The sequence below is a fragment of the Mauremys mutica genome, chromosome 8 (assembly GCF_020497125.1).
Source record: "Mauremys mutica isolate MM-2020 ecotype Southern chromosome 8, ASM2049712v1, whole genome shotgun sequence".
Taxonomy (NCBI): domain Eukaryota; kingdom Metazoa; phylum Chordata; order Testudines; family Geoemydidae; genus Mauremys; species Mauremys mutica.
Window position 1 is genome coordinate 43,551,505 of NC_059079.1, and position 27,581 is coordinate 43,579,085.

Here is a 27,581-nt window from a genome sequence, read left to right on the forward strand (position 1 = left end):
GCTTCACAATACTTATCATATTGTAATCAACAACTGCAGCTCTGTTTCAGTTTTCCTCTTGAAGAATTGTTTTTCAACTGGAACTTGATGAATGACCGTTATGAGTTTTCAGGGATTACACATTTTTGTGCACGGCGTAAAGGTATATATTTTACTTATAATTACTGTTGCAGTTTTTTCTAAAGAAAGCAACCTGTGTCCCAATTTTACAGGTTCTTTTTTGAGGATCCTATTTCATGCAAGCATAAGTTGCTTTTTAAGTTGCTTCAATTGCCAATATATTTTTGTGATCTATTTCTAGTAAAAATTCAAGAGGGTATCTAATGACTGAAATTAAAATCTAAAACTGACAAGATAAAAAAGTTATAAGTGTTGGCTTTGGTTGAATTGTTTTTACTTATGTTTCTAAAAGTCAAGAAATAACTTGAAGCATTCACATCAAAATGCTGCTTTTTATTTCCACGGCCATTGAATAGCCATTTCCCAGTGAATCTGAAGTGATTAAACATCTGTCTGAACTGTTCAGCCTGAAGCACAGAAACTCAAAAGTCATTGTAGATCTATAGCTAAAGCAGTTATTACATTTTCTTATGCTATGGTGAAGCAAATCCCCCACATATTAAAGTTTTATAATACAAATGCACTTGAAGGGCCAATTTCTGCCCTGGAATGCAAGTGTAGCTCACAAATTGTTACATAGGTGGGGAGGGGTTTGGTAGATCCCAATGGGTCGCTGGTAACAATGAAAAACTCTTGCATACAGTGTTGTCTTCTGAATGCAGGGTATAGCCGTCTGTGTGGTTTTAAATGACAATGCATTTAACTTTCTGAATCAGTGAACACTATTATAAAGTTTGATATTATCTGTATGCTCAACAATAAAGTGCTACAAAGTCCAAGAAAAAATGATTTAATATTAACTCTGATTGTTCCAGCCATCTACTTGGAACTGTAGTAGAAACCTATCTGCCAATAAAAGTGCCCCTCCTAATTAAGGGAGAGGAAATATGTTTACAAACGAGGATGCCAATTCACCATTGCCCTGCACCTGTTGTATTTATACCAGTGCAGTGTGGGTATCAGATCCATTCTGATTTGGTAGCACGTTATGTCCACTTGGTGCTTCTGTGAATGGCTCCAGCAGGTGCAGGCAATGGTGAATCTGGCCCAGGATAGCCTCAGGTGGGCAATGGCTATTCCAGTGTATTTCAGCACTAGTAGGTATACTAGTTAACTGTACATTTTATCATGATTTGTGTATGCCAGGTGCTGCTCATTTATGGTCTGTATAGGTGGCCTTACAAAAAGTTTTAAAGATATTTTTCTGGTTTTTTGGGTTTTTTTTTTAAACATTTGGAATACCAAGCCCTGGCTTCCCCCTTTCAGTCTGTGGAGGACTTGGAGAGTGACACCTACATTATATCTTCCCCTCAGCTAACAGTAAGGGGAACATGAGGCTAACATCCTCTCCAAAGTCACCCTTGCTCCAGGGTGATGTATGATGCTTTTTGTTTAGTAAGGCATCAACACGTTGTTTCCACTGTGCTCCCAACCACTACTGACTTCCTGGAATGAAACGCAGGACTGAGGAATAGACCTTAGGACTAGAGCTGAGGGAAAAAATTTCATCTGAAACGTCTTTGGCAAAAAAGCCTGCAGATTCAGCAACAGTAAAAAGTTTTGCAAATTCATGTCAGTTTTGCCAGATTGTTCACATCAAAAAATTCTGAAGTCTAAATATTTCATTTCAACATTTAAAATGAAACATTTTGATTTAAAATTACTTTTTCTTTCAAAATTTCCTGCAGTTTTATTTAAAACAAACATTTTAAAATGCTCAAAATAAAAAAAAAACACGTTTTGTTTTGGGTCAAATCAGTTTTTTGATTTTTCAATATGCTGAGAATTTAAAAAAATTGGGGTTGACGTGAAATGAATTTTTTTTTCAGAATTCCCAGCAAACTAATTCACAGCTCTACCTAGGACTCTGATATGCAATGCAGAGCTCTTGCCACCGACTATTCCGCTAACCACTGTCTTTTGATAATTCAAACTCTTGCCACTGTTCTGAAAAAGTACAGAAAAATAATGTGTACAGTATAGTCAGCTGCAACATACTGAGCTCTTGTATGTAGCTGTGTTTTGACTTTGCATTTTATAAAGCTGCACTTGAGGATCAAATACTCACTTTAATAATCTAGGGTTGGTTTCCTCCACTGACACAGGCAGAAAGGAAGAAAGTGGGTGGAAAGAACTGTGCAAATGGAGAGCAATGGCTCTGTGGCATGCTCCCTTCTGATATGTCCATGAACACCTACACATAAGATTGCTGTGAAGTAGGGACAGGCCAATGGTCAGGCAGCAAGAGACTGCCAGGGTGTGGCAATTTCTAAACTGCTTGCTTATCTCCCAAACTTGCAGAAATACTGGCATTAACAGCACCCCGTTCATGTGGTTCCCTCGTCCCGGAAGAGTACAACACAGGGATATATGTGTAAGGACAACATACTGCTAGAAGGGGCCCTGGAGAGCAGCAAATGGCAACCAGACTGCAGAGCTGGCACTTCTGTTCCTCATGGATGCATAGAATCTACATGATTTGGAGATGTACCCCCAAGGAAAAGGTAAACAAAAGCTCTCATCATGCAGAGGAAGCCAAAAATTATTTGAAAATTAAAATGAGGTCATATCTGTATATTTGTATTATATAATACATCAAATGCAACACTTAAAATACTAGCATGGGCTTTTCAGAAAAATAGATTTCTCTCTCTGTAATCAATGTTAGAGTATATGTAGATTATTCAGTATCTTGTAGCCAGCATTATTTTTGATGAATTATAAATGTGTGTTTCTAGGGTTCTTTTTTTTTTCTTAAAAAAAAGTTATTTTGAGTTTCAACTGAAAATTCTGCTTACACTGCAGGGACTTTTCTGTATCAAAGTGGATACAAAGACAGGTATATAGAAACACTATACTTTCCAGCACATATTTTACTAGGAGGCAAGAAGATGCCTTCTACAGGATCTGGCCCATAGGACCTGCTCCTGCAAATTTACTTCTGAGAGTAATTCGTACTCCAATGAGTGGCTCCATTGAAGTCAGTAAGGCTATGCAGAGCTGGGCCCATAGTTAGTAAAATCTTGCTAAAGCTACATACTTTGCATATTAGTTTCTGGTAATTAAAGTATTCTCTTCCCTCCAGTAGACCTACTTCTATTTCCAACATGCCAAATACAAAAACACAATGGGTCTGATTCTTATCGCACGTACACTAGTAGACTGGTGTAACTCCATTGACTTCAGTACAAATGAAATCAGAATTAGGCCCAGTGGGTTCTCTGTTGCCCTCTGGGGCTGAATTAATTTACACAATGCACAATGATGTACTCCTGGGAATCAGAAGACAGGACAAAGCCTGGTGAATTTTAAAACACTGATGGTGATTTAATTTAAGAACATAAGAATGGCCCTACTGGGTCAGACCAAAGGTCCATCTAGCCCAGTATCCTGTCTTCCGACAGTGGTCAGTGCCAGGTGCCCCAGAGGGGATGAACAGAACAGGTCATCATCAATGTTCCACCCCCTGTTGCTCATTCCCAGCTTCTGGCAAACAGAGGCTAGGGACACCGTTCCTGCCCATCCTGGCTAATGGCCCTTGATGGACCTGTCCTCCAGGAAATTATCTAGTTATTTTTTGAACCCTGTTATGGTCTTGGCCTTCACAAAATCCTCTGGCAAGGAGTTCCACGGATTGACTGTGCGTGTGTGAAGAAATACTGTGCATTGTGTGAAAGGGGGCTGGGATAACTCAGTGGTTTGAGCATTGGCCTGCTAAACCCAGGGTTGTGAGTTCAATCCTTGAGGGGGGCCACCTAGGGATCTGGGGCAAAATCAGTACTTGGTCCTGCTAGTGAAGGCAGTTTTATGAGATGGGTATATCTCCATGTATATATACTTCCTTTTATTTGTTTTAAACCTGCTGCCGATTAATTTCATTTGGTGACCCCTAGTTCTTGTGTTATGAGAAGTACTAAACAATACTTCCTTATCTACTTTCTCTACACCAGTCATTTTACAGACCTCAATCATATCTCCCCTTAGCCATCTCTTTTCCAAGCTGAAAAGTCCCAGTCTTATTTTTTAATATATTGAATCAGCAATTATAAAATATATTTCAACAGTCTTTGATTAAGGTCCCTGTTGACATATTCGAATCACAAATGTTTTAGTATTATGCTAAATGATTTATAATATTTAAAGTTCATCTCCTGCTTGGTGATTTATTGGACAGTTATTGCATCACTTTTCTCACACCTACCCCATTTTTGCAGCTGACACTTATTTCAGTAGTCTGTATATAAAGTTTACCACTATATTAGTTCTCATTTGTGAAATTTATTAGAAAACAGCAGCATCAAAACCTGAGAGAAATCAATACAGCACATACAGATGCACTGCTAATAGTGTGAAAGATTATGGAGGACCTTCATCGTAGTACAAACAGAATTTATTTTTTGCAATAAGAAATAGTCTATTAAAAATCAACTAAATATAAGATGGAGAACATATGTATCTCTTGTGCAACAGAGACCTGCTAATTTCAGAAAGAACCTCTGTCATGGTAATGGACAACTAGAATAACCTCTCTATGCACTTAGGGTTCTGTATTTTCAAGTGCTGCATGCCCCATAGTGCTGATTTTTGCATACATTAAAACACACAAAATGCTTAAATTGGCTCTCCTGTCTATCAGGCTCTGCATCTCTTGATTTCCATTATTGCTACTCAAGGGCAGCGCCAGCTCCAAGTGGCACAAAAAAAAAAAAAAAGAACAGGCGGAGCGGCGGCACTTTAGCGGCAGCTAAATCGCGCTGCTTCTTCGGTGGCACTTCGGCAGCGGGTCCTCCCTCTCTTCTTGGCGGCAATTCGGCGGCAGCTCAAAGAGGAAGAGAGGGAATGAGGGACCCGCTGCCGAAGACCCGGACGTGCTCCACCGATACCGGATGGAGTGTCGCCCCTTTGATTTGGCCGCCCCAAGCACCTACTTCCTACACTGGTGCCTAGAGCCGGCCCTGCTCAAGGGGGTGTGGATAATAGGAAAGAGCCAGGGAATAAGGGAAAGGAAGTGTAACCTTTCTCACTAAACAGGTAACACCTACAATATCTTCCAAGAACTGGTTTGTACACAAGATGCTAGATTCTGTTCTCAATTATACCAACACTATTCTACAATTACTCCACTAACTTCAACTGTAATCATAATTCCAATGGAGTTACTATGAAATCACATTAGTGTAAAAGAGAGCAGAATTTTGTCCTGGGTATATATCAGAGATGATTAGACCTTACACCTTAATAGAGCACACAAAGAACATACATATATTGGATGACATATGCCATTTACCGTATTATGAACACCCAGACCTTCAGTTAGAATAGTCTTATCACATGGAATGGCGTAATTTTTTTTATAGTTGATCTACATATTGTACAGGCAATTATGTCTAACTTCTCAATGGTATGTTATAAAATATTTAAAACTTGGATTCCCATAAAGATTCATTAGTGTTGTAACAATACTGTTTATGTACTTAATTGTAATCAATATATTATATATGAAGCATTAGGTCTGACATATGATGATCAAATTTATATTTTAAGAGTTGTTTAATCTTTGATTGCTCAGTAGTTTGCTGGGGACCTACTCTGTTTCAAGAATTAAAACACTTTTTTTTTTCATAGCATCCCCATCTACCAGCCTCCACACAACTCCTTTGATGCGCATCTGATCATGCAAGGGTAAGTATTTTCCTCTATGCCCATATTTGGATGTTTTTTAAGTACGTGGGCCTCAAAACTCTCTTCTGTTGGCCCACTGATGGCTACTTGATATAAAATAGGAAACAGAAAGAATAGCATTTGTATTATGGCTTTAGCAATCCAGGCAGATAGTACAATACTGCATTGTCTCCAATTCACTTTACAAAGTTAAATAATAAAATTACTGTAATAGATTATAGCAGAGGGGAAGGGAAGATATATTCTCAACTGAGATATGAAAGAAGATAGCACAAGGATGAAATAAAAAGATACAGGAAGGTTGTTTCAGAGGTTGGCAGCTGCAGAAGAGAAGGGTCTCACAGTAACCAGATTGTGTGGGGGGATAGATCAGTGGAGAGAAAGCAGTAGAGAGAGAGATTGGGATGTGTGCTGAGTTGGAGAAGATAAAGCGAAGGAACCCGCAATAGCCCATGAAAGAGGAGATAATGGCATGGAGGATGTTCACAGAAGAACTGGAACTGAGGTAGTTTTATACAGGGGCAATGTTGTGGAGGTAGTGATAGAAGATGTGGGAGACGGTAACTTCAGGGTCAAGAATAGCACTAATGTTACAGTGGAGGCAAATACATGTTTGAGTTAATTAAAAAGAGGAGTTGTACTTAAGGATGCTCCTGTTGCCTAAGATGCAGGGGTGGTTCCAGGCACCAGCACAGCAAGTGTGTGCCTGGGGCGGCAAGCCGCAGGAGCCAGCCTGCCGGTCGCTGTGAGGGCGGCAGGCAGGTGGCTTTTGGCGGCATGCCTGCGGGAGGTCCGCTGGTCTTGCAGCTTCGGCGGCAATTCAGTGGCGGGTATGCCGATGGCATGGCACGGACCTCCCGCAGGCATGCTGCCAAATCTGAGTGACCAGCGGACCGCCCGCAGGCGCGCCACCGAAAGCCGCCTGCCTGCCATGCTTGGGGTGGCAAAAAACATAGAGCTGCCCCTGCTAAGATGTCCCTAAGGCAACTGCCTTAAGGAAAATGAGGTCACAAGTTTGTGGGCAAAACAACAAGAGGAGGAGGAGGGCAAGGAGGAATCATTAAAGATGTCACCATATTGATATACTTGGGTATCATCAGTGTGAAAATGGAAGCCAAGGCTAGAAGAGAGAAAAGGTAAAGAAAAGCAGGGGACCCTGTGATACTGTAGAGAAGGATGTTGATGCAGAGAAAGAGGCACCATGAGAGACAGGGAATGCATGATAAGCTAGACAGAAGCAGAACCATGATAGGAAGGAGCTGGACGTGCCTGTGTAACTTTGGAGGCAGCTCTGGAAATCAAATAGCTTCATGGTATCAAAGGCTGCACTAAGTTCCAGGAGAATGACAAGTTAGAAGAAACCACCAGCAGACAAAATAAGAAGGCTGCTAACTGTGCAGAAATGAATGGCTCCCATGCTATCGAAAACAAGGTGGGAATTTTATTAAGCTGAGGGAGAAATGAAGAGTGGATTTCATAAAAAACTAATGGTATGGAAGTGAGAATGAGGATTGTCTGCTACACTGGCCATGAGGGAAGAGTAAACATTAGAGTTAGCATTAGTAATAATAGCAATACATGCAATCATACAATACTTACTGTCCATCTTTGGTACTTGTCAGGCAGCTATCACCTTGCTATTGTTTAGCATCTCCAAAGAGTGGTATGACAATATTAATTAATAACTCTCACAACAACCTGTGAGGCAGAAAAGTATCATCATCTGCATTTTACAGATCAGGAAGCTGAGATGCTATGTAGATTCTGTTCCTGGTATAAGTGGAGCTACTCTGATTTTACACCAGTGTAAATTAAATCAGATTCTGGCCTCTGGATGTTAAATGACTTGCCCAAGGATTTAGCCATCTAGGAGTAAACTAGCCCTTTTCCTGAAAAATCCAAGTGTAAAAGTACAAACAAGTCTATGCTACTAAAAAGCATCTGAAATATTGATTGAATGAGAGAAGAAACAGGTTTAAGGAATAAACAATTATGCATTAATATCAGGGTTGTCGAGAGATTAAAAAAATTAATCGTGCTTTTAAACAATAGAATACCACTTATTTTAAATATTTTTGGATGTTTACTACCTTTTCAAATATATTAATTTCACTTACAACACAGAATACAAAGTGTACTGTGCTCACTTTAGATTTATTTTTTATTACAAATATTTGCACTGAAAAATACATTTTTTTGTTTTTTACAATTCACCTCATACAAGTACTGTCATGCAATCTCTTTATTGTGAAATTTGAACTTACAAATGTAGAATTATGTACAAAAAAAACTGCATTCAAAAATAAAACAATGTAAAATTTTAGAACCTACAAGTCCACTCTGTCCTACTTCTTGGTCAGCCAATCACTCAGACAAACAAGGTTGGTTTCAATTTGCAGGAGATAATGTTGCCTGCTTCTTGTTTACAATGGCACCTGAAAGTGAGAACAGATGTTTACATGGCACTGTTGTATCTGGCATTGCAAGATATTTACATGCCAGATGCACTAAAGTTTCATATGTCCCTTCATGCTTCAACCACCATTCCAGAGGACATGCTTCCATGCTGATGGTGGGTTCTGCTTGATAACGATCCAAAGCAGTGTGGACTGACACATGTTCATTTTCATCATCTGAGTCAGATGCCACCATCAGAAGGTTGACTTTCTTTTTTGGTGGTTTGGGTTCTGTAGTTTCCGCATCAGAGTGTTGCCCTTTTAAGATTTCTAAAAGCATGCTCCACACCTTATCCCTCTCAGATTTTAGACAGCACTTCACATTCTTAAACCTTGGGTCGAGTGCTCACATTGGTACCTTCTTTGTGTTTTGTCAAATCTGCTGTGAAAGTGTTCTTAAAATGAACATGTGCTGGCTCATCATCCGAGACTGCTATAACATGAAATATATGCAGAATGCAGGTAAAATAGAACAGGAGACATATAATTCTCCCCTCCCAAGGAGTACATTCACAAATTTAATTGATGCATTATTTTTTTTAATGAGCATCATCAGCATGGAAGCATGTCCTCTGGAATGGTGGCCAAAGCATGAAGAGGCATACGAATGTTTAGCATATCTGTCATGCAAATATATTGCAATGCCAGCTACAAAAGTGCCATGCAAATGCCTGTTCTCACTTTCTGGTGACATTGTTGTTAAGAAGTAGGCAGCAGTATCTCCCATCAATGTAAACAAACTTGTTTGTCTTAGTGATTGGCAGAATAAGAAGTAGGACTGAGTGGACTTATAGGTTCTAAAGTTTTACACTGTTTCATTTTTGAGTGCAGTTATGTAACCAAAAAAAATCTGCATTTGTAAGTTACACTTTCATGATAAAGAGATTGCACTTCAGTACTTGTATGAGGTGAATTGAAAAATACTATTTATTTTATTTATCATTTTACAGTGCATATATTTGTAATAAAAATAATATAAAGTGAGCACTGTGCACTTTGTATTCTGTGTTGTAACTGAAATCAATATTGAAAATGTAGAAAAACATCCACAAATATTTAATAAATTTCAATTGGTATTCTATTGTTATAAGTGCGATTAATTTTTTTGAGTTAAGCTCATGAGTTAACTGTGATTAACTGACAGCCCTAATTAAAATGTTTTTCCGGTAAAGGACTTGGTGCTTGGACATGAACATGGACCTTACAATGAAGTGACCATGGAATGCTGAAGCAATGGTCAACTCACTCAGTTGGATACAGCCTTGTCCCATATGCAAGAGCAGGTTCTTCCTTTGTCTGGGAAGAAGTTTATGAGGCTGTTCCATCTCAAGTTATTAGGTTTTCTCTGCTCAGTTCTGGGTGTTAGCCAGGGGATGAGGAAAAGAGCTATGTTGTTGCTATGGATCACCTCCCCTTCAGCCAGTGAGTGCCTTACACGCAGTAATTTGTCAATGAATTAGACCTAATTAGTTGGTTCAAGAGCTCACCCAATATTTATTCTTTATTCACTGGGAAGTTATATGATCTTGTAATAAAGAATGCAAGGAATGCATAGAAAATTAAGTTTTCACTGTGTTGTAGGATCTGGCAAGCCACAATTAATCTGAGAAATTTGTGTGCTAATTATTTTCTAACTATTTGATTATAAAATTACCTCTGATTGTCAAGGCTATCTGGACATTCAGTTGTAAGTAAAATTATAGTACATTTACTGTCAGCTTTATCAAGTGAAATTCCACTGTGACACCCCAATTTTAACAACTCTTTATGGGGTGCAATAGAACAGTACTTTAATGCAGGTGCATTGCTGTGAGAAAATTTAAAGGTTAAAAAAGTAACTTCAACCTATCTAGAAACATATTCAGTGTGGTCTAATAGACATGGTATTGGACTGGGAGACAGGAAATTTTTGGGTCTGCTACTAACCTGCTGTATGACCTGGGCAAGTTTTTGTGTCTTTGTTTTCTTTCCCATCCTTTGTCTATCCCATCTATTTAGACGGTAAGCTCTCCAGGGCAAAACTGTCTCTCATTATGTGTTTATACAGTACCTAGCATAATGGATCCCTGTCTCAGCGGAGGTCTCTGTGCTATTATAAAAATAATAATAGTAAAGGGCTGCTTCACTGTGTGGAACATGCACAGGACCTTCTTTGTAAATAAATTAAAAAAAATACCAATCCCCATAAATGAGCAGTCCCCAAAATAAAGCCAGAATGTCTAGGGAAATAATGCAGCAGGATATTATTAGCAATTTGCTGTCTTATTCCATGTGCATCATCTTAAGAATACAATGAGAATGCCTAACTCCATGACCTTTATAACATTGCATAGCTGTGTGTCCTGCAGTCGAACATATCTGAAATTAGGCTATATTACTTTTTATTATAAATACTTTAGAGCCTGATCCAGTAGCCAATTTTCAGAGAAAACTTCTTGACCTAAACAATGATCAGGCCCTCAATTTATATCGCTTTATATTTCAAAAGGCTCTATGACCATGCACACATTTTTTAACACAATCCACCATTAGCCAATTTTAAATTTGTCTTCTGGCTGCAGTTTATTTCGTATCACAGATTTCCTGTCTCATATGTAGTGCCCTACCAAATTCACAGTCATGAAAAACACGTCACAGACTTACTTACTTCTGCACTGTTGCTGGCAGCAGCTCTGCCTTCAGAGCTGGGCTCCTGGACAGCAGCTGTTGCTCTTCAGTTGCCGAGCTCTGAAGGCAGCGCTGCTGCCACCAGCAGCAATGCACAAGTAAGGGTAGCAATACCACAACTCCCCCTACAATAATCTTTGTGGTTGTTGAAGGTAGTCATGCTTAGCATTCAGGTTATTCATGCCTACTTTGTATGTCCTGGTTGGAAAAGATTCAGTATAGTAATAGTATAAATAAAAACTGAAAAAAACCCTGATGTCTTGTTCTGAATAATTGATAAAACAATTATCTGACCCTTATTCCCTTATTATGTGAGTCATGCACATAATGAGCCACACAAATGAAGTGGTGAAAACATCTAATTCTCCTGTCATGGATGGTACCCTGATAGAATCCTCAGGGTCAGAAACGTATCAATCTCTTTTCACACATGAGCTAATCAATTCAAGGAGGGAAGTACCAATGAGCTATTAGGTCAATATGATGAAGTATGGAGATTGATCTTATCCCAGAGTGACTGCATTAACGGACTCATCAGTGTGACCTCTGCCCTATAGTGCAAATTATACTGTACCGCAAACCTCATATCTGAATGAAGACCTCAGGTCGTTGCTTTTAATAAATCTCCTTTGCTACAGAGAAAAGAACATAAAGCTGAAAAGGGATGACTAATGAAAATACAGTGTGCTTTTATTTTCCTCTTGCTTTATAGTTCTTATGGAAATTACACCAGCCTTGCACAATTGCCATGGAAATTTTCCAGCCCAGGTAAAATTCTACTTACCTACTTTTACCATAATCAATGAAGATAATGGATAAAGTACAACTAATGATACTTTACTGGCCTGTCAAAAAAATTACTAGTCTTGACAAAGTGAATGAATAGAATTCTTGAAAGGCTGAATTACTGTAACCAGTGGTTTTCAATCTCTGGTCTGCAGATCCCCGAGCAGTGGCATTGAAACAATTTGTATAATGGGGGTGCTGAAAGTAATTGAACAAAACTGTAAACTCTGTATATGATGCCACACCATTAGTTCCAGCATCACTGCCCTATTGTCTGCAGACTATGTCTAAGGGGTCCATGAAAGGGGTTGTTGTTACCATAGAACAGTGGTTTTCAACTGTTTTTGACTGTCTAAGATTTCCAAAGGGGTCTGCATCTCTATTCAAAATTTGTAGGGGTCCACAAAAGAAAAAAGGTTGAAAACCACTGATAATCTATGCAACAAAACTAACAGCTACGCTTAAATTATGGCGGTCATGGCTAGTGTACTTTCTTTAACATAAAATTGTAACAGCTGCCATTGCTGCTAAATTTGCTAATAAAAATTGCCATGTTCTGCAATTACTGTGTAGCAAGCATAAAAGCCATATAATATTTCCTGTTAACTCTGAACAAATCCTGAGGTTCTCACTTGGCTATCATTAAAACCAAACCCTACTGACTTCAGTGGGAATTTGTCTGAGTCAAAAGTTGTGGGTAAGTTCCTCAGAATGTGGCCCTTACTATTTAGGCAGACTCAGGTCAATGCACTCCATAAAAGCATAAGTGTTCACCTGCTGGTCAGAACCTTTTGAATGCTTGGGGCTTTGTAGTATTTAGGACTACTACATGCATACTTCTTATAATAGTGCCTGGCTCTTTAACGAATTAGCTCTCATATTGGCATTGACTTTAGTGGGAGTTCTGCATGGGAAACGATTGCAGAACTGGGTGTAATCTATAAGTGCTGTCTCATGGAATCATTTCAGCCTTTCGTTTTTTAAACACCAAATTTCTGTCTAGTACCTGGTTTCAAAAATGTTCAACAAACCATACTTAGCCCAAAATCTTGACGTTCTTATGTTAATACATATATTTTTAAGACCCTGTATAATCTGACTGCAGTACACTATTTATATATAAAGCATATTTTAGTACTGTATTTTTATTATACTAAACATTTTATTGTTCGGTGTATAATTGAATCAATGAATTAGAAGAAGGTTACTAAAAAAGGATTAATGCATTTTTAATGAAACTGAATGATATAACTTCTGTTATTCACTAAGAATAATGGCAGATCTATCAGGCTTGTATAGATAAGAGCTTTGTGAGCTTATCTGAAAGCCTACATAATGACTCTCATTTAACTGTAACCTAGAAAAACAGACTGAGATCCTATTCAGCTTTAAAATTAATTGTTTATTTATATGATCTCTAGTCCTCTTTGTGATCAGTTCACCTGTATAAGCATGAAAATGTAAATCATTTTAACAAACATATCCATTTCCCCTAATAATACACTTTTTTGAATAATACTGTTTCAGAATCTAGATGGAAGAATGGAGATAACCATACAATACCACTGGGAAATATTTTGAAATCCTTAAGTTAATAGACAAGAGAACTGGTGAGAACTTTGTTTGGTAATAATGAGAACGTGGATATTTCAATGTTCGCACAGCTCTACTCTTTAATTATCCCAACAGACTAAATTATAAATGCTTTCCAGGTAATTACTGATGCTTTTAAACTTGTATGCCATTAAAAAAACCTACATTAATATAACATTGCATTTGAGAGTTTAACAATACACAAATCAGTAAATTTATAGTTAAGATTGCCACAGTAACCTTAGCTCTGACTCTTTGCAGACACAGCCTGTATTGCAATATGATCTTGCAATTACTATAACACTTGGGAATGAAAAATGCTATTAATCTAATAATACAAAATGATAATACAAGGCAAGATTAACTTTTTCCTACAACTTTAGAAGTATATATGCCTTTTGCGTTAGGAGGTGCATTATTAGGCTTCAGTTTGAGGAATATTACACATAGATGCATCTCTCTCTCTCAATATAAATGTGTGTATATGCCTACAGAATATCTGTCTTCTATATATTCAGATGTATTACATATTTATGATGTATAGATATATACTATAATATATGTTTTATACGTGATGCTGTGGTATAGTATGAAAGTTTTGTGGCGTGAATTTGTGGGACCACGTAACCTAGAGTGGTGAAACCATGCTTCAAGTCACTAAAAACGGGCAGCAAAAAAATCTCTAGCACTATGATATAGTTTTTACAGTACATATTTGCTGGAGAACTTTATTAAAAATGTTTTAGATTTGCATTTTGAAGAAGTTGTAGTCGTCCTGATGTTTGTATTCTTCTGCCCATAAATCTAGGAGCTTGAGTCCAAGCTCACAGGCTTTGGAGGGGCTCTGATACAGAAAAGCACTTATGCACTTGTTTAACTTTAAGCATGTGCTTCAGTCTCATTAAGTACCTGCTCAAGTACTTTTGTGAATAGGGATACTTTCCTGAATTGGTGCCAGAGAGAAAAATGTATAACCAATAATTTTCAGAGACTCTTAATAACACTAAAATACCTTTTCTATAAATCATAATGTCCTTTGAAAATCCAGTATCTCACAATCTACCTGTGCTAGAAGCAAATGTTCTCTCCTAATGGAAAGGGGGGATTGCTAGCTCTCCAGTTGGATAAAGCACCCATTTCTAGCCCAGATAGTTTATCATACATTGAACCTTAAACTTAATGTGGGTTTATAACTGAATATTTTTTCTCGTAGACCTTGCACTGAAGTAGTTTTGTAGGGAAATTCCACACTGGCGGGTAAATAAGGAAACATTTTTGCAGCAAGTTGCTTTTTAAAAAATGGCAGCTGCTTGGAAGCTGCTGAAAGGTTTGGAATCTGAGGCAGCAGAAATGGAATAGTGGGCCAAGTTCAGGTGAGGCAATCAAAGTGCATGATAAATTATTTATCATATAAATCTGCAATTTATAATACAGTTCCGCAGTTTATAACTTGGATACCACTACTACATGTATTGTACCAACAGATCTGTTTATCTATTCATAGTATCTACTGATAGTGTTACTGCTGATAGATATTACTACCTATGCATCTAAATGACGGTTATTTATCCAACTACAAATACATTGTATGCATAGTTTCTTAACCAATTAAACATACCACTTTTTCACCTTTGGATAACTCAGAAATGATTTAATAGAATTTTATAAAACTTCCAAAAAGCAGTTGCTTATAGACAGAGAACCACCATGAAAACTTTCAGCAGAAAAAGATAATTTTCTGGGAAAGTTACAATAGATTGAAAATAGTATTTCTGTTCTATACACGTATCTCAGCCTCCAAAGAATAAATAATAAATGCTTTCCAGGTAACTACTGCTGCTCTTTTGATAACATATATATTAATAAATTAAAAATGTTTGCAGACTGACAGCAACTGTTTTGTGGGCTTATACTGGAAAGCCAACAACTAATTATGAAAGCCTGACTTGACTAATCAATTATTCAGATGAACATTAGGTGCCTATTATATACATAAACATGGGAATTGTATTTCCCTTAAGTAACTTACTAAAATAACAAACCCAAAACATGCAAATTTGAAATGGAAAGAAATAGCAGATATAATCTGACACCATTATGCACTCATTGCACGTACAAAACTTGAATTATTCAGGGAGTGCAGAATCAGGCCTGTTGGTATTTTGACTCTAAGCAACACAGCAATAGTTGCACATGCCAGTTGTATTTGTTATGTGTACAATACAGATTTAGTTTATCCTTGCTGGTAGTGTTTTAGATTCGTTCCATGCTGAAGGGATGGAGGAGAGAGGGAGGAAGTATCACTGGATTGATGTTTGCAACATATGTTTTACATCTATTGTATACACAATTATCTTATAAATGAATAAGACTACAATTTCTATTGTGAAGAAAGGAATAAGCATTGTAAAGGAGAACATCTGAGGTACTGGATTGTGTTTTGACAAGGTTTACAAGTTGCTTTTCCAATTCCTGAATTTAAAGATCCAGTTAGTGCTAATATATAAGAAAATTACTGAGTGGATTCATTGGCATTTCATTTAATTTGTCACAAAATAAACACAATAAGCTAACACAGAACTGTCCTTTGCATTTAGAAAAGACCAAGCTCTTAAACAGATTGCAGCAGTAGGGAAACCAGAAATAGATGTGACCAGACACCTGCTGACAAACAGTGACAAATCCCATTGACACTGCAGTGACCCCCAGTTAGTCAAGATTTAATTAAGGAGTATAATTAAGTCAGTGGAACAGAACAGTAATGAGTGTTTTTTTTTAATACAGGTAATTACACATAAGAATACAAAGTAAGATGAGGCCCTAAATATATCATTAAACTGAACAGTATAGAATGACAAACGGGGCATTAAGTTTGCCTTTTGCTTTGGCTGGAAGAATGCAAGTTGAAATAACTCAGCTCCACTAAAGCATTTACAGTCTGATGGGCCTGATCTTTTAAGTTCTTTCTTGGTCAAAACTCATCAACCTCAGTGGTGGTTTTGCCAGAGGAAGAACTGCAGTATCATGCCCTGCCAACATTTAGTACCAGCTATACTGCTTATTGGCATAAGTAAGCACTATACCTGATCTTATTGACCACTCACCATAGCAAATGCTATGGGCCAAATCCTGCACATGTTTAAGCATGTCAGTAACTTGAAGACAAAGGGATTATGCACAAGTAAAGTGGATCGTGTTTGCAGGATTGGGCCCTATGCCTGTTGTCATGTTTGCACTTGTTTGTTTCATGCAGGGATCACTTGTTCTAACATGTGATATTGCTACTGTAATTCCCGTTCCAGGTATAGAATCCATTGATTTTATAGTGTCAAACATTTTGTCTACAAGAAAACAACTAAGCAACTGATTACAAGCAAGTTATTCCTCCCAGGGCATGCGTATGATTATCTGGGTCCTAGGTGCAATCCCTTCATGTTCAGAACAAATGAGAGATCCACAAAGGCAACAGAATTTTATGTTTGATCTAGTTCTTTGGTATTCTGGGATTCCTTATTCAGTTAAATGAAATATCTGAAGTATTTTTGTCTATTTAACGATAGGCAAATAACACAGAGAAGACAAATAAAAATAAATTTTAAAATAAACTTAAATGACAAACATTTTAAACATGGACAGAAGATACCCACAGCAACACTGATGACGATGACAAAAACAACTTCTTTGTATTCTGTATAATTTAAAAGAATGCTTGTGTAGTCTGGGAGCAGCCCTCCACCAGGAATATTCTATTTGTTCCCAGCTGGTATCTTCTAGTTCATGACAGCCTTTTATCCATTATCAAAGCAACAAGTGGAAAAGCAGATCCTCCTGACTGCTAACACCCTCTGTTCAGTTCCCTCTGTAGAATTTCTGATTCTAAATCTTTCCTTTTAACAAGTTCTCAGATTTCCTTCCTACTGCTGCAGTAGGTACTAAATACGTCTCTCAAGTCTTTAGCTCACTTGTCTAACCTAAACTCTGCTGGATTCTAAAGGAATCCATAATTGCTTTACAGCAGTGCATTATCTACAGAGACTGACTGAAATACAAGATGATCTTAATCCTGTTCCCACTGAAGTCGATGGTGGTTTTGCCTTTAATTTCAGTGACAGCAGAATCAGGCCCTAATTCCATAGGCTACACAGCAACGTAGGAATACTTTTGTTCAATGTTAATTTCAGATTGAGCCTCCTGTGATTCTAGGTTCAGTTTTTCACCTAACAACCATTTTATAAAAATCAAACAATTATTTCTATAAACACAAACTCTTAAAGACAGCACAAACAAACAAACAAAAACTACACGGTAACTTCATACATAGATATAGATTGTGATTTTGTTTGCCTGTTTTATCCAATATATCTGTAGCAAAAATGTCAGGAATAAAAATGTGGCAGATTTGAAAATAATTTATATGAACTGTTTAAAATAAAATCTACTGACTAAGATGAAGTCTATTAAAATAATTTTAAAACTAATAATATTTTATGTAGCTAAATTATAGAGCCAACTTTTTCTTGATTCATGCTGTCAAAGTATAGGAATAAGTCATCTCAGAAATACAGTCTTATAATAGTTATCGGAAATAGAGACACAAACATTATATATGTATTTAAACATCCTAAAAATCAAAAGAAAAACTTGTTAACAATCTGTTAACTAGCCAGAGGCACTTTAAACAAAATGCTAGGTGATAATTTATCATGGCCATACAGCCAAAGAAAAGCCAATGGGAATTCTGGGTGTGCAATGAATGCAGGATCAGGCTTTTTGCTGAATTGAAACCTTTATCGAAAGGTATTTGTGAGACTTAAGCATGTGTTTAAGTGTATTGCTGAATCAGGGTCCAAATGAATGTATAAATTAACTTTCAGAGCAGGGGCTTGATCCTGCAAACACTTACTGTTGGTTGTGGTGCTTACCACTAAGCATAGTTCTATTTAATCAACAGGATTATGTTTAGTATTAAGCGCTAATCTAAGTAATACATTTTTGCAGGATCATGCCCTATTGGCCTAATCCTGACTGTTCAACTCAATCATATATTACTGATATTGATGAAAGCAGGATTGGGCCCTAACTGTACAATAACATAATTAAAATGTAATCAGTAAGGACCTGATATTACAAGGTGCCGAATTTAGGATTTTTACTTAACTGGTTAGAACACTCATCCAGGATGTGGGATACATCAAAGGGGAGACCTAGGTTCAATTCCACCTTACAAGGTGCTGAGCACCTCATGGTAAGTGTACAACAATTCCCAGTACGCATTCAGCACTGGGCTGGATAAGCCCCCCTAGTAAAGTATCGTTAGCTATGGATTGGGTAATTTATTCCATCTCCAAATACTCAAGCACATTTGAAAATAATTAGTAAAAACGAAATATTATAAATCAAAATGATAGGGGACTGTGAGAAGTTCTCTAAATTGTTATATTACTCAGTGTATCCTTATGTAGGTAAAATATCAATACACAAATATTGTATTAGAAGATCTAAGCTCATCTTAGGACCCTGACACACACATGCATAATTGATTCCTGACATCTAATTTTTTTTTTTTTGCAAGGCCACCCTTATCAAGTTATGTATGAATGAACAGAAGTGTCTTTCATCCCCCACTTGCCTCCTGGTTCAAAAGGAGCTACCAAAATAGCAGCCACAAAAATTCAACAGCCTGCCAAACGGCCTGCACACGTCCCATTCTTAAAGGCATGCGAAAGGTTGGAGAGCTCAGCAAAATTTTTATGTACGGGAGCAGGCCCAAGGAAAACTCACACGCCATAACCAATTGTGGACAGAGGATCATCTATCAGCAGACAAATGCAGGAACTCCAGAATGTCTCTCCTCAAATGAAATAATATATCTTTGAAAGCCAATGCCCGTTTTAGGCCTGAGGCCCATATATCAAGCCTGAGAGGCTTGTGGATACGCTCCACGGCCATTAACCTTCCACCTGTTTCCCCTTGTCCTTCAGGATGAGACCCTGCCCTTGATTTTACTCCCTTCCCCTGTTCATCTTCCGACAGAGTGTAAATGTAAAGCAGAGGGCCTGTGAAATAATTCAAAGGCAATGGACCAGGGACATGGTTACAAATCTCTGCCACTGGCACTGTGACTTATGCAGGCAGTTTGTCACACATGAGCCAGGTGACCTCTGTGACATAACAGAGAAAAATATTGCCTGAGATCAAAAGATGAGATTCAGAGCACTCTAACTAACTCTGGTCTACAAAGTGATATTATACAGTGTCCAAGGATTTCCTCTTTTCCAAACAATATTTGTTCTAGTTAATAAAAGGTAAGGCAGGTTCTTTCTAATTTAAGTTCTCTCTGATCCTCTTTGAAATCTTTCCTGTAACATAAGGATTGAAATTTGTTTCCAGTATAAGTTAATATACTTTTTTTAATACCTAACTGTGGCCTGGCAGGAAGGGAGAACCACAAATTATTCAGTGGACGTTTAACATATTAACATCAACAACATTTTCAAAATGGACTAGCTACTTTTACAAAAAAAAAAAAAAAGACTTAACCCCCCTGTAATTATTGAAATGCTAAGTAATAGCAAAACTTTAAGATAACCACATTCTAGAGATAGTATTACAATTAAAGGTCTTAAAAGTCCCAAAGTGTTTATTAGAATTCAATCTGCATGATGGCTAAAACACGATTAATATTAATATTAAAAAAGACAATGTAACAAGACAACACAACAGCTATAAATCCTTACTTTACAAAGACAAGGACTACAGGGCCAGGAAATAGTCAAATGAAACAAACCCTAATTAGAATTAATTTCTAACTTGAATTCGTTATTCAAGTTGCATACTACACATGAAGTTTCCCAGCTGTTTTGTGCATTCAGGGCTTCTTCTCTGTTGGGTGCAGACTAAAGGACAAGGCCTAATACAGTCTTTCTCCTCTACCCCCTTAACCTAATGGCATGTCTGGTATGAACATTTAATTTTGTCATTTTCATAAATTAAAGATCTGTCTGTACAATCCAAGGCATGATGATGAAGTGAGAAATGTAACTGCTGCTCGATTAGTCTAAACCCCTGGTCAAATGCAGATTCAACTAAGTCTAAATCACTTTTGGCACTTGCCAACTCCTATGTGATGAAAACCTTAATTTAATCCCTGCACAAATATACGCATGCACACACACTCAAAATATACATATAATTTATGGATGAGTTGTGCATTATCTGGTCAGCTAATTTGTTTCATTCGTATCACATGATGAATTTGGAAGTCAGGCATGGAATTTAAACTTTTAAAGGAAATCATTTGAAGAAATAGTGCTCCTCCATTACAGTCAGTCTAAAACCTTTAAAGTTGTGGGACCTTAAGGGGATCTTAAAGTTCAGTGTTGTGATAGTTTAATCCCCCTCCATCCCTGCAAAGTTGAAGATCAGCTCATGTTTTGTGCTGATAAAAGTATTTTATGCAAATAGTACTAAAGGAGTCTGTTGCAGGATACGTGAAGCAATAAGAGCAAAATTACTATTACAGTAATTCTGTCAAGTACTACCCCATGTCTTTGTAAAAATAAATCAACACTTTGGCTTTATAGGTTTAAAATAATTTCACTCCTGTTTGGACCCTAACATGAATATAGTCTTCTTTTTCTTTATTTTCCTATTGAAGCATGCTCACATAACTTTTTGTAGCTTCAACCTGTCACCAGATCGGAGGTTTGCCATTGCCTTCACTGGGCACAGAATCAGAGCTGAGATGTCTTAATTTTTAAACGTATCTTGAACATTATATCACAGATTTGCAGTGTAAGAATACAGTAGGGATGCCCCTGAGTTATGACAATCATGTATTTAACTTTCATTATGGCTCATATTGAGAAGAAATTGTTTTAATAAATATAGTCGCGTGGTAGGCTTGATTTCAAGTAGCTTTTCTGCATCCAATATATTGTTAAATATGGTTGATGCAGCTCTGAAAAATTAATATTTAATTTAAAAAGCACCTAGGCTAATCCATTGTCTTTTACAGTAAGTATGATCTAGTGCTTTTGCTTTTGTAATATTCATGATATTTTCATATCAAGGCTAGGCATTCTATTCTATTCTCATGAGAAGATTTTACTATTTTGAGTTTTTGATAATTTTTGAATGATTCAAAAATCCTGAAAAAATTGCCACGAAACAGAGAAGCCATTAAAATAAATTAACTGTTTTATGTACGAGAATGTTAATTTGTAACTTTTACAGAAGAAAACTGTGTCCTGAGTCTCTAGGAAAATAGACAGATATTGTGGACCAGATTCTCTGCTAGCATAAATGGGTGCAGCACCATTGACTTAAGTAGAGTCTTATGCATTTTATAACTGTAGTAAATTTGACCCTGTGTGCTTAACATTTTCATAATAATACTGAGACTAGTATTGGCTCTGGGGAAAATGCTGTAAACATTGTTTGGTAGAGTATTACATAGATGCACCAGCATACTGTATTTTGATTGTTTAATTCTCTATTGTTCAGTCATTTAGATGTGTAGCACCTAGCAAATGAAAAATATAATCATTTTGGGCATGAATCACTCCTTACATTCTTTTCCATCCACAAACAATTTCAGTTGGGAAAAGTGCCACATAGTATCGACACTGACAACAAATTGTATTGTCCAGTGAACATCTGTTTCCGACTCCCACACTGATATTGCAGGTTGGGTACTTATGAGTGAGTTAGTCTTCACAAGCTGCCTGGCCACAAAGGAACTGGAAATTACTGGTACGTTCAGCTTTTATTATTGGAACACAGGAAAACTTTATCATCATGCTGGGAAGTTCTGTATCTTTTGAAATATTGGAACTGGGGTTATGTGAGCACATAAAGCCACATGGAATACTACTTCTAAAGAGAGAGAAAAATGCCTCTTGTTCAATATGTCCTTGGGTACATGTGAGCATGCAAGCTTGAGATCAAAATCCCAAAGCAGAACAATTTTTTTGTTCTCAAGATGTTAAATACAGTTACAGAAACTTTTTTTTTTTAACAACAAAGCAGGAAGCAGTGCAAACTAAAGGATACATTCTGCCAGTCTTACTCAAGTTGAGTAGTACATTGCTACAGAAAGTCCTATTGAAATCCATGGGATTGTTTGCACAGTATAGTACTATTCAAGGTGAGTAAGGGTGGCAGAATCTGGCCCTAAATATGGTAGAGAGAATTTTGGTCTCCTAAACAGAGAATGTAACTTTTTCTAATTTATGTATGGAGTGCTAAGATTAGCATCAGGATAATTAAAAATATTTAGCTGGCTAGATACATATATTGCTGTTGTAAAACAAAACAATACAATTTGAATAATTTATATAATTAATATGGTTTTGCCAGGGTCCTGAGGTTTAATTTTTCTTCATTGCTAGATACAGTTTTTTGTGTGGTCTACGGAAAGGCAGGTCATGTTCCATAGTGACTGGGATAGTAAAAGAAAGAATAGAAAGGACAGTCCTGATAGACAAGGAAATATGCTAGGCAGTGTACAAACATATAACAAAAAGATGGTCTCTTTGATGTCATTTTCTGCAGCAATTTAGGTTTTCCAAAGAGTAACAAGTCTTGGTGGCGTGGGTCTAATTCATATTAAAAATTACTGCCTCAATGTTTTGGGCATAAAATAGTCTGGTCATGCTTTTTATGAGGAATTGTTCTACTGCTTAAGTTATAATTATTAAATAGCAGCAAAGAGTCCTGTGGCACCTTATAGACTAACAGACGTTTTGGAGCATGAGCTTTCGTGGGTGAATACCCACTTCGTCGGATGCATGTTAAGTAGAAGCCCAGAGAATCCCTTCTGTGAGCAGATCTCTTCCAAGCTGCACAGAAGGGGGAGACAGGGAGTTCTACATCTGTGGCACTGTTTTCCCCTCTCTAGCACCCTATGAAGTCCCTCTGAATGGAAGGGACTCTACCAATGGTGGGAATGGATACCAAGTTAAGTGAGAATGGAGCACCAGACAGGCTACTCTGCACAGCATCATCATTTGTTAACCGCTGGATTTCTTTGTTGAAACATGGGGGAAAGCTAATAGAGTTTGGATTGGCTACCTCTAGGCCATCTTTGTGGCTGTTACTGAGCTCCAGAAAGGAGGCCATTTGAATATCACAGAGGCAGAGTTTGTCCATGCAGAAGATCCCCTTCCCACAGAGTTGCGGCTTTAAGAGGGATGGGAATTCTTATCCACCTCCTCACCTCACAACCCCACAAATTCCTCTCTCTTGAGAGGATGATTCACAGAGACCTCTCAGGGGGAATCTCACAGAATTTTTCTGGTCCTCTGCTGTGAGTTTTTCTGTGGAGGGATGCAAACTGGCTCATAGATATAAAGGGCTAAAAATACTTCTTCAGGTGGCAAAGCTGGTGCTAATACAGTTTTCAAGAGGCAGAGGAATGAAAGGGAAAAGGGGTGAATATTTGGGAAGTTGGAAACAGGTGAATAATGTCTTATAAAAATATAATAGTGAGAGATTTAACAAGGAAACTCCTATCAAAGAAACCAGGCAGACACTACACACTAAATTCTAAATATACATATGTAGGACCTAAGCCTGCACTCCTTATTCAGACACATGGAAGTTTTCTCCCAGTAAGATATGTTAGACTGAGTTCACACCTGCAACATTACTCACATTGATAATCACTAAGGGCAAAGTTGTTACTTTCTCAATCACCCGCCTAGTGAGCAAGGGGGTATAGATGCCTCTCAACGTCCTTGCACTGCATACCACAGGGGTGTGCTTCCCTCCCGAGGCCCCACCCTCATCTCCTCTGCAAGGGGGGAATCAGAGAATGAATGATGACAAAAGGCTTGTCATCACTGCTAAAAAAAAAGAAAAAAAAGCTGTGTTTTTAATCTCAGGGTAACTAATGTACATGAGCTACTTTGAGGTAAAATCATAATGAAGACCGGGCACTTCAATTTACTGTGGGATTAACTTGCCATAGTCAGATTTACACTTCCACCTGAGGTTACCCTTGGTGAATTTACCTCCTGGTAAAACTAATGTGCCTGTGTTTTTACCTCAAACTAGCTCACATTCGTTAGTTATCCTGGGGTTAAAAAAAACCACAGCTTTTTAAGCCCTCAGAGCCACAATTCACAGCACTGTCCCTTACTTAGGGCAGATTGTGAAGTTACAATATGACCCTAAATATTCACCAGTAAATACATAAAAGTAATCAGTTGAGACAAGTAGACCATGCTCATTGTAGCACTAGAATGAAGATATAATTTTTCGTCACATCCAGTGTCACTTAGGAAGGATGATATTTCCTGTATATGGGAAACATGCCAGTAAAAGAATTTTCTTGGCAAAGAGACAACATGGAAATGTCCTTTTAAAATCAGTTAATAGCCACAGAACTCTTGAGCTAGCTAGAACCATTTCCTATGCTATGGAAAGAACACTTGAATAAGGTTAGCCAAGACATTTCACCCTCCCCCCCATCTATTTCTGGATATCTTCTTTTGTTCACCCTTTGCTAATTATAGTGGCCTAGCCTAGGTGATATTTATAGTCTTAAAAGATTTGCCTGACTTTCTGAACACTTTATTCATGTATATTTCCTGTGTTTATTGTTGCTTTAGCACATTATTAATTAAATTTATTTGATCCAAGATTTTATTTAGCAACAAACTTTTCAAAGCTACTTTTCCTTCTACAAATGAAAGAGCTGTATTTAGATGTAAACATAGCATTTTTCTATTTCTGTATTAATAGACAGATTTTTGTTTCTTTCCAAATACAAGAGTGATGATCACTATAGGAATCTCCAGAAACAGAGGAAACAAATATTCCTTTTTTCAGTAATGTGTTTATTCAATGTCTTACCAAACATTTACTTGAACTTTCTTGTACATTGCAATTGTTTTAATTATTGGTACTTTATCAGGTCACAAGTATTCATTATTTTTAAAATATCCATAAGACATACACCTTTCTTTCTTTCTTTCTTTCTTTCTTTTCTTTTATGTGCCCTATACTTGTCCTGATAACCTAATAGTAGTGACTCCAGTTGCAACTGCTTACAACCAATATTTAAAATGTGTAAAAAGGGTACATTGGAGTTAAAACTTGTACCATGCCTTTTACCTCTATTGAAATCAATTGGGTTAAGAGAAGTTTTGGAGGAAAGCGTGAGAAAATGATCAATGATTTGCTATTCAATAGGGGCCGCTCCTTGATAGCTAGCATTAACTCAAATTTACCACTGGTCAGAAACAAGGGGAATTGCACTTGTGTGGAATACAAACCTGAACAAGTGGTAGCCTAACTCCTTATCCTACTTATCATATGTTCTCTTGAGTGTGTATCCCCGTTATCTTGCAACTGGGCAGACTTGTCCAAAATGGCTGCTGTGCACTGCAAGATCAGGAGCAGGAAATTCATCCCAAACCACTCCTCAATCTATTCTGAAGCCTTACATTTGCCCTTCTCCTGCCTTTGTGCCAAGGTGGAAAATGGAGGGGAGATGGGGGCAAAGGGAATGGGTCACAGTGTGTGAGTGGGGTGAAATTCATCTCTCTGCAGGAGGCCAGCGCTAGGCTTATACACACCTCAGACCAACTTAAGTCTAGTTTGGAGGGTTTATGTAGTGCATAGGCCTTGGTTTGGCCTTCTGTACAAGGGTGAATTTCATGCAGGGTGCAGAAGCTTGTGCAAGATACAGATTATCTGACAGGTCTGCACTTGCCCCTGCTCCCTTTTGCACTGCATAAGATTGACCCTATGCTATGACCATCAATGAAATGGAAATAGACTTGCTGTCAAACAGCTAGATTTGAGATTTTAATCTGTAAACTAGTTGCTGTTAGGGTAATGCTTCCCTGAAGTATATTGCTTTTGTTCAGCAAATAATTGACTTTTTTTTTTCTCCTCATTTCAGGAAGAAGTTATTTCAACAACTAGGCCACAGTTCTATACTCCCTTACTTAGGCAAAATTCCTATTGATGTCAATGGGAGTTATGTCTGAGTGAGGCCTGCATGTCTATTTCTGTTCGACACACAAGGTATTGCAATCCTATATCCTGCTGCCAAGCTGAATTGATAGAGCAGTGCATCAAGAGACTATAAAGTACAAATTTAATGATAGTTTGAGTACTTTTTAAAAAAAATAGTCATTTTCGCAGAAGTACAAAATGAAAGAGCCATTTCAAATGAATGTTATGATATGGAAAGCCCACAAGTAAGCAAAATGTACTCGAATTTAGTATTAACTCCTCTTCATTCTCCGAATATAAACGGTGCTTTTTTATCAACAATACTTACTTATAAACCTTAAAACCACGAGAACAAGGTAATTAGACGGGTTTTTCATTAGAAAATCAATCAGAAAACAAACAGAAAGTTAGAACATTCAATTCCCAAGAGCTTTCTTTTAACAAAAATATTTTTTACTATTTGGCTTTTTAAAAACTGCTCATACTAGAAGGTTCAGGAGGAAAGGGAGTAATTAATAGAAGCGAGCAAATAATTGATTTTTCAGTTCAATGGCTGAATAGAAAAAAATCTGAAAAATAATTCAATTTGTTTTGAACTGAAACTAAATTTTTTAAAAGGTCTTTCTTGCCAAAACAAAAAATATTTTTTTGTTTGAGTCAAATGAAACATTTCCAATGTCGATTTGAAACAACATTATGAAATTGAATGTTGATTCAAATCGATATATCATTTTGAAAATGTTATTTCAAAGCTAAATATCAAATGTCAATACAAAACATTTACGTTTTTACAACTTTTTTTTTTCAGGTTTCTTTTCTGACTGAAACTAATTGTCAAATTGGACCCAAAGTCATGAATAGTTTTGGTGCCGCAGTAAATTAAATATTCACCAGAAGGTTTGCCTGCTTTAGTAATTACATAGCCATGTTATTCATCATACCTCACTGCAGGATTTGTCTTACACCTATGTTAACAGAACAACAAATTTGGATATTGTCATTGTATTAAGTGCTACACTCAAGTTTGGCTGATTGTTTTGTGTTAATAGAGTTAACATTGGGAAAAATTACATAGACACTGTAAAGTCCACTCATATATAAGTTAATTATCAAAACTATCACACCTCCACCTTGTGTAATGAAGCTATGATGGATTTCACATCAAAAGTGAAACTTGCTCTGTAGAGGTTGTTTTTGCTCCTGAGAAAATAGGTAGAGTAGTTAGCATGAAAAATAATTAAGCAACTGAATTCACTTTCCACTGCATGACTTTACCTCCTGCTTGAGTTTGCACGTAAAGCTGGCAAT

General features: G+C 37.3%; 1 protein-coding gene and 1 long non-coding RNA gene across 6 annotated transcripts in view; one reads left to right on the top strand and one right to left on the bottom strand.

The window, feature by feature from the left end:
- LOC123375949 lies at positions 1-27,441 on the top strand. 2 transcript variants are annotated; one of them, XR_006581638.1, is made up of 8 exons: positions 1-142; positions 2,422-2,624; positions 5,746-5,802; positions 11,638-11,693; positions 13,239-13,321; positions 14,518-14,677; positions 26,218-26,342; positions 27,082-27,441. It is a non-coding gene; the product is annotated as an uncharacterized LOC123375949 (long non-coding RNA). The 2 variants fall into 2 exon arrangements; XR_006581639.1 differs by lacking the exons at positions 26,218-26,342; positions 27,082-27,441 and adding an exon at positions 18,877-18,973.
- Positions 1-27,581, bottom strand: part of NR5A2 (nuclear receptor subfamily 5 group A member 2) — a 122,097-nt gene that overhangs the window by 59,738 nt on the left and 34,778 nt on the right. The gene's annotated exons all lie outside the window — the stretch shown is intronic.